This window comes from Elephantulus edwardii, unplaced genomic scaffold (assembly GCF_000299155.1).
Source record: "Elephantulus edwardii isolate Elephantulus edwardi_28Jun2011 unplaced genomic scaffold, EleEdw1.0 scaffold00035, whole genome shotgun sequence".
NCBI lineage: Eukaryota > Metazoa > Chordata > Mammalia > Macroscelidea > Macroscelididae > Elephantulus > Elephantulus edwardii.
Genome location: NW_006399785.1, coordinates 19292629 through 19300526, shown reverse-complemented (window position 1 = coordinate 19300526; position 7898 = coordinate 19292629).

The following is a 7898-nucleotide window of genomic DNA, read 5'->3' as shown; positions in this document are numbered from 1 at the left end:
TCTTACTCAGACAACTTGTGTTTCTGGGTATCAGTGGGTCTACCAAGACTTCACAATATTCATTCCTTGGATTCCTGTACTATGAGTTCCCTCTCTGCATTGATTGCTTCTGAAAACCTCTTCTTTTTTTTTTTTTGGACCATAATTTTCTCATCTTTGAAGTTTTGAGAGGAGAATAGATGTTTCTCAACCTCCTTTTTGCCTTTTCACATTCATTTTCCCTCACATCCCCGCAGAGCAATTTCCTGTCTCCCCTATTTCACCACTGTCTTTCTTCTAGTCCATAGACTTGAATGAATACTTCCAGCTCTTCCTTGAGTGTTTTCTGAACACTCTATCTCCAAATTAGCAAGTATCACTTTGTACCTTTTACTAGCTTTTTCTGAGTAGCTTTGTCTCCACAGATTGGCAAGCTGGTTACCTTGTAAATAAGCTACCATTGTTGTTATTAAGTGCTGTTGAGTCGCAGACTACTCATAGCGACCCTATGAAGGAGAGTCCTAGACGCTTGGTCGCCTTTTATCCTCTCTCCAGGTTCATAGGGTTTCCAGAGGCAAGCTATTATGGAAGTGGATGCCACTCTTCCTTCCACGCTTGTTTTAATCACTGAGCTCCACCCCACTCTCTGTTCACTACCAGTTGATTTTTTTTCTCTTCCTCATTTTACAAATGTAGAAGCTAAAACATAACTAGAGGAAGTGTGTATTAACTTCAGATGAAGCAAAATATGGTGTAAAATATTTGTGCTCCCCAAAAGTTTTGTCTCCCCATTGAATTCATTTCCTAAGGATGCCAAAACAGAATCACAAATGGTAAGGCTTGAGTGAACAAATATATTATTTCATAATCTTGGACAGTAGGATTCCACAGTCAAGGAGTTAACGGGGCCCTCCTGCCCTCTTCCTGTTGATAGTCCCAGTGCTCCTTGTGACATGACATATCCACTCTCTGTCTGTCTTGGCATGGTTAGCTTCTCTCCGTGTCTCTTTTCTTTCTATGTAGAAACAAGTTATACTGGCTTAGGCCCACTTTAGTCCTATATGAACTCATGTTTTCTCCACTAGTTACATCTGCAAAGACTTCGTTCCAAACAGGATCATATTCACAGGTACCAACGTTGAAGGTAGTCTGATTCCTACTCCATCATATTCTGACTCCTGATGCATCATGTTCTAAACCATAACCACATAAAGGGTATGTGGCAAAGCTCAGCAAAGCACATTTTCTTTTATCTCAGAGTTAGAATATATGGTTCCATCTAGAGAACTTACTCTATTCAACTCATGTCTTACCATTTATGTCACAGATAAGAGGTAACCTCTCCCAGAAATTCTTTCCGATGGGTGTTTCTTTCCCTGTTTATGTGCTTCACTAGGACAGGTATCTTGTCTGTTTTAGACATCTTATATTGACACACACTGGTTATACATAGGAAAAGTCTCAAGTTGCTGAATTATTTAGGTCTATGCCACCTACATCACTGAGTCCAATGTTGCCAGGGAAAATGCATTCTCATAGTGAGCTATTTTGCAACCATTTCTCTAACAGAACACTGTTCTTGTGGGCTTATATTTTCTCTTAACAACACTCCCATTGTGGAAGAAAAGTACTCACAGACTTCACGCTATTCAATGCGTAATCATTTGTTAAAAGTTGTACAGTCTGTTCCAGCTCATAGTAATGCTGTGAACAAAACACAGAACAGAACACTGCCTGGTCCTGTGTTATAGTAAAAACTATTTACTCACTTGAACTTATTGATAAATCCACTGAATCAGTGGGTCTCCTGATGCATCTATTGAATCAATAAATCACCTGCTGTCCCTCTCTAAGGATTGGCTTTTTCTGATAAAATGCCTGAAATATGTAGGTCTGTGCTCCAATTAAACTTCATTTACAAAACCCAGGTTAATTAGCTTAGGCATGCAAGCTGCCGTTTTTTAACTTTTGATAACATGGATGAAATCTAGAGATTTTTTTTAGTTATACTCTCTTTAACAGAGCCCATTATGTTATTTTTTACTATATTTTATTGCATGCTGAGGAATCTCTGTACAGTTGTACAAACAAATCTCTCCTGGAAGAAGTACATTAAGAGTTCTACTTGCTTATGAGATGGTCTCACATAATTGGGTGTGTTATCATGAGAGGCTAGTCATGGGAGACAGATGTCAAGCTTAGCAGACTGTGAATGAAACAGAAGCATTCACACAATGACTGCAAATTTAATGGGCCATAATGGTTAGACTGAGAACAGGGCAATGTTGTATTCTGTTTTGCATAGAGTTGCTAAGAGTCAAAAAGAACTTGACAGCATCTAACAACAGGAATACATTTTTTTCCCTTTTAAAAAAATTCATCTTAATGAAAGTTTAGAGACTTAGGGTTTCCAGTCATTCGTTGTTGCACTTTTCTCCCTTCCTACCTCCAACCCCCCCCCCCATTCACTCTTCTCCTTGAAAAGAAAAGGGAAAACTCCTTCATTGTTATGCAATCCCTTCCCCCACCCCAAGTTCAATCCACTATGCAGCTTTCACTGTGGACTTCTGTAATGACAAGCATACCCATTCATATATCCCTTTTAAATAGTGTTCTTCCTCATCTGTTTCAGTACAATATACATCGTTCCTCACCTCCTTTTCTGTCTTCCCTCAACCCTGATGTCAGTCCCATTTTACAATAGTGGCCCCATGCAATATTTGTTCTTTTGTGACCGAGATATTTCACTCAGCATAATGTCCTTCAGGGTCACCCGTTTTGCATAATATTTAATGAGTTCCTTGTTTTTTAATGCTGCATAGTATTCCATTATGTGACTATACCAGAGCTTCTCTATCCATTCATTTGTTTATGGGCACTTGGGTTGTTTCCATCTCTTCGCTATTGCAAACAAAGCTGCAATAAATATGGGTGTGCATAGAAATAAATTTTTATGAATTTAATTATCCATCATCTCTCTTTCCTATTATCATCTAAGAAACATATGTAACTAGAAAAAACTTGAATTCATTCATATTGGTGTATTATACTGTGGTTATGTACTGTCAAGTTGGAACCAATCCATAGCTGACCCGCCAGAGAGTTTTCAGAGACAATTAATCACTCCAGAGGAAACTGCCCATCATTCTCCTGTGGAACCTCGAGTGAATTCGAACCATGTGCTCTCAAGTTGGTAAGGCATCTCAGTATCAGGAAGTCACGTTACCATGGAGTCAGAATCAATTCATAACTGAACCTCCCACAAGTGTTCAGAGGCTGTAAAGTGGATGGAACAGCAAGTAGATTTGAAACACTTACATTTGGGTGGGCAGTGCAACTCCTTATCCATTAAACTACATGAGTAAAGACTCTAATTTTACCTAAAAATATATTTATTTTGGTTTTATTGACTATGCATAGGTATTTCACTCTGTTGTCTTTAACAGGTACTCTCACGTCGAATACGACTCATAGCAGACTGAACAGACCTGAGCCCTGTCCTATCGTTATCATCTCTGACATGCTTGAGTCTGTTGCTGCAGTCACTGTGTCATTCCATCCTGTTGAGAATCTTCCCCTCTTTCACTGACCTCTCACCTTTCCAAACATAAGTACCTTTACAAGGCATAGACTTTCCCAGCAACATACCCAACGTATGTGAGATTAATCTTAGCTATTTTTGCCTGTGAGGAACATTCTTGCTGCGCTTTCTCTAAGACATCTGTTTATTCTCTTGACATACCATGAGATATTCAATACTCTTCTCATATTAAAACCATGGCTGACAGTTCCAATAATGGAATTCCTATAATACTGAATTAACAATACAAGGAACAAACTAAAATCAGGAAAGGTATATGTCAGCGTTCTCCATCCATATCCAATCCATAGGATGATCAAATAACTAGAGAAATTAGGGCACTTGAAGAATAATATGGTATCGTAATAGAAGGAAGAGTAATTAACAACCTGTGCTATGCAGATGGCAAACCTTTCTTGCAGAAACTGAAAATACGTAAAACACTTATTGCCGAAGTACAAATGCCACAGTTTTACATGTGTCTTGCAGCTTAGCATCAAGCAAATAAAAACCCTTACCATTGGATAGGCAGCACTATTAAAGACAGAGAAAAGATTGAAGCTGTCGAAACTTTCGTTTTACTTTAAGCCATAAGCAACGCCCACGGAAGCAGCAGTCAAGGAATGAAAAGATGAGCTGCACTGGAAAAATAGACTGTCAAGTATTTATTTTATTTTAGTATGAAACTATTTCTTAAGTGAACAATATACAATTGGGTCAACATTCTAATTACTGCAAAGATGTAGTTTCTGGTTTCAGGTAAACCAGTAATCCAAATATTGAGAAAAAGCAAGTTACATGTAATGAGTAGTTTGGGGTAAAGAAAATTATGCAGGTATATACTTTAGATTACAAATTTGTTCACCCATTTTACCATCAAACTGCAACATCTCTAATCATCTTACTAGGTTTTTAATAGTAAAGTCTCAGACATCTCATGAATCAAATCCTTTAGTCAATACAGAAAGTATTTCAATTTTGCTTAAAAATAGAGGATCTTAGAAAGAAAAAAAAATGCCCATTTGACTAAGCTTTGCTTGCTTTGGCAAAATACATCAGTATTTGTCTATATTTTCCTCTCTGGGTTTTTGGTAGTGATTACAATTTGTCTTTCAGGGAATTTGGAAATAAAACATTTTGTTTATATGGCTGTACAGTTATGGATTTCTATATAAATGCTTTAAGTAGTCCAACTAATTACCAGATCATTTTTGTGTTTTGAAAATATATAGCTTATTATTTTTCTATTTAACTTGAATATCTTCAGTTGACCAGAATTGTAAGCCTGAAAGAACATCAGCTTCCTCAGGCTTGTGAAATGCCATTTTTGTTTAGAATAGTTTTGGTGAAAGAAAAAGAAAATTTACAAATGTATGCATGTATACATACACACAAAAATAAAACAAAACCCCAGAATGGTCCTCAGATATATATTACAGGTTAAACAATTTTCTTTTACTTTAAATCACAACTAGCACCTATACAAGTGATAGTCAAGAAATCTAAGATATATTGCATTAGAAAAAGAGGCAGTCACGGATCTTTTTAAATGCAAGGATATCAGTTTAGAGACTAAGAAGCATACGATTGATGTAAGCCATGGTATTTTGAATTGATTGTTGTTGTTGTTGTTGTTGTTATTGTTGTCATTAGGTGTCCTCGAGTCCAGTATGACCCAAAGCGACTCTGTGAACACTTCCTGATACATGAAAGCCCATTGCAGCAGTCGCTTTGTCAATCCACTTAGTTAAGGATCTTCCTCTCCCTCAGCCAACCCGCCACCTTTCTGAGCATCAAGTCCCACTCTAAGGAATAGCCCATGCCTAGCAACGTGTCCAAACTACGTGAGGTGACTCTGGTGGCCTAAGGGTAAGTAGTTGTCCTGTCAACCCAAAGGACAATCATTGGAATCCACCACCTTCTCCCTGGAAGAAAGACAAGGATGAGAGCTACAACCTTTCAAAACCCACTGGAGGGTCAGCACTGGGTAAGTCCCACCTCCACAGTAGTGAATGAGAGTTGATTAGAGCATAAACATTTTGAGTTTTGAAAGTAGATAGCCTTTCTTTCTAGTCTGTCATGGCGACCTGCTGACAATTGTGTTAGCAGCACAGTCATTTAACCACTTATTCTGGAAATGGTACTGATGCCTCTTCTGCATCACAGTGACATGGAAACCTCTGCTGATAGACAAGTGTTATTACTGTTGTTGCTAGGTGCCTTGGGTCATCGAGAGGGACCGTATGAGTAACACATTTCAGCACTGTACCGTTTTCACAAGCTCTGCCCCTTGTTACAGTCACTGAGTCAATCCATCTCCTTGTTTGTTCTTTTGACAATCCATGGGCTATTCAGTACTTTTCTTCAACGCCGCAATTCAAAGACATCTATTCTTCTGTCATTTTTATTCAGTCTAATATTTAGATCATTTAAATTCTAACTTCATAAGTAACAATTTAAAACACCATGGCTTGTATCAGGTGTACCTTAGTCTTTAGACTGACATCTTTGCTCATTAGCCCTTTGGAGCTACCCAGCCTGTCCTCTGATATATTTTTTTTAACAGTTGTTACTATTGGTATTGATTGTTGATCAAGGAGGGCTTCCAAGAAGATGAACTAGAAAGGCGTCATTTCAAAATATCTACAGCAGATGCTAGAAAACAACGATTCCAGATACAGACAGTAATTCTTCTACCCACAGTGTCAAAAGAAAAGATGAACAAGTGTTTCAGACACCGAAGGAAGAAATTGAATTGAAACAATAAGAACCAAAGATCACAGAATCATAAAGAGCGGAGCACCGCTGTCTCGAACAGTTTCCTGGGTAGTGTGGCAGCAGCTGAGGAATCTACACCACTTAAAAGGTCTCATTTTCACCCTTGTCGGCCTGTGCCCACCCTGCCCCCACTCCCCCACCTACCTACCCATCCCACCTCCCCCAGCTCTGCCTCCGACCATCCCCAGACCCTCTTGATTCTGAAGCTGGCAGCTCTCAGACTGTTCCCTCTGGAGCCTGTGCGCTGTGCTTCCCTGGCCTCCAATCAGCCCCCGTATTAGTGGGAAAACCTCCTCTGACTGGTGCCCTTCTTACTTGGAACGCTTATCTTTCACGTTCCATGGTCACATATGTCTGCACATGGACATGTCGTGTCAGCAAAGACTGTCTCTTTAAAATAGCCCTCTCTAACTAGAATTCTTACCTGCACCTACCTACCCTAGACAGGCAGAAAACGTTATCTCCATCCGGGAAATCAGTAGACGTTTTGTTATTAGCGAGACTTATGTCAGAGACCTCACCTAAATACTGAAGAGCAATGATGTCAGTTTGTAGACTAAACTCCACTTGACTCAGGCCATGGTCTTTTCAATTACTTGTTATATATGTGAGAGGTGGACAGTCAATAAAGATTAAAGAAGAATTAATGCTTTGAGTCGTACTGTTCAAGAACAGAGCTGACTATCCCATGGAATGCCAAAAGAACAGACTGCTTGTCTTGGAAAATGTACAACCAGAATGCTCCTTTAAGGTAAGGATGATGAAACTTCATCTTTCATAATTTAGATATGTTGCTATGAGAGGCTGTTTCATGGAAAGAAATATCATTCTTGGAAAAGCGGAGGGTCAATAAAAGAGAATACAATGTCAATAAGGTGAATTGGCATGGTGACTGGAGCAATGGACTCAAGTGTATCGGAGATTATGAAGATGAGAAGGGATAGGACAGAGTTCAAGTCCGTTGTTCACGGTCTCACTGAGTCCTTCATGACTTTATGGGACCTCACAACAACAACTAGTCAGACAGACTAGCCCAGGTTTCACTGAGACAAGCAGAAACTCTGCCTCAGGCTGGGTACCCTGCACCCCATGACACCACTGACATGACCTAGATCAACAGAAGTGTTTCTACTGCCTGGAGGCATATAGTGGGGCTTCAGTCATGCTCAGACAGGCAGAAACTCTGACCTGACTAAGCACCTCGAGCTCAGTGTTCTCCTGGGCTTCTGAATACACAGATCCACGCCCGGAACTTTGTTTTCTGTTTCCCACAGCATGGATGATTGTTTTAGGATATGTACATGATTGCTTGCTTTATATATGCTCTTATATATACAAGGGAGCTCTGGTTGTCTAGTGGGATCTAGTGCTGACAACACAAATGGAGACAGTTTGAACTGGAAAGAAGAATGAGTGATCTCCTCCCTTGTAATGTACGTTATTGTTGTTGTTGTTGTTGTTATGTGCTGTCGAGTCACTTGAGACTCATAGCGACCTTATGTACAACAGCCCTAGACTCTGCTCTGTCCTGACCAGTCACAGTGTCTCTGACACACTCATC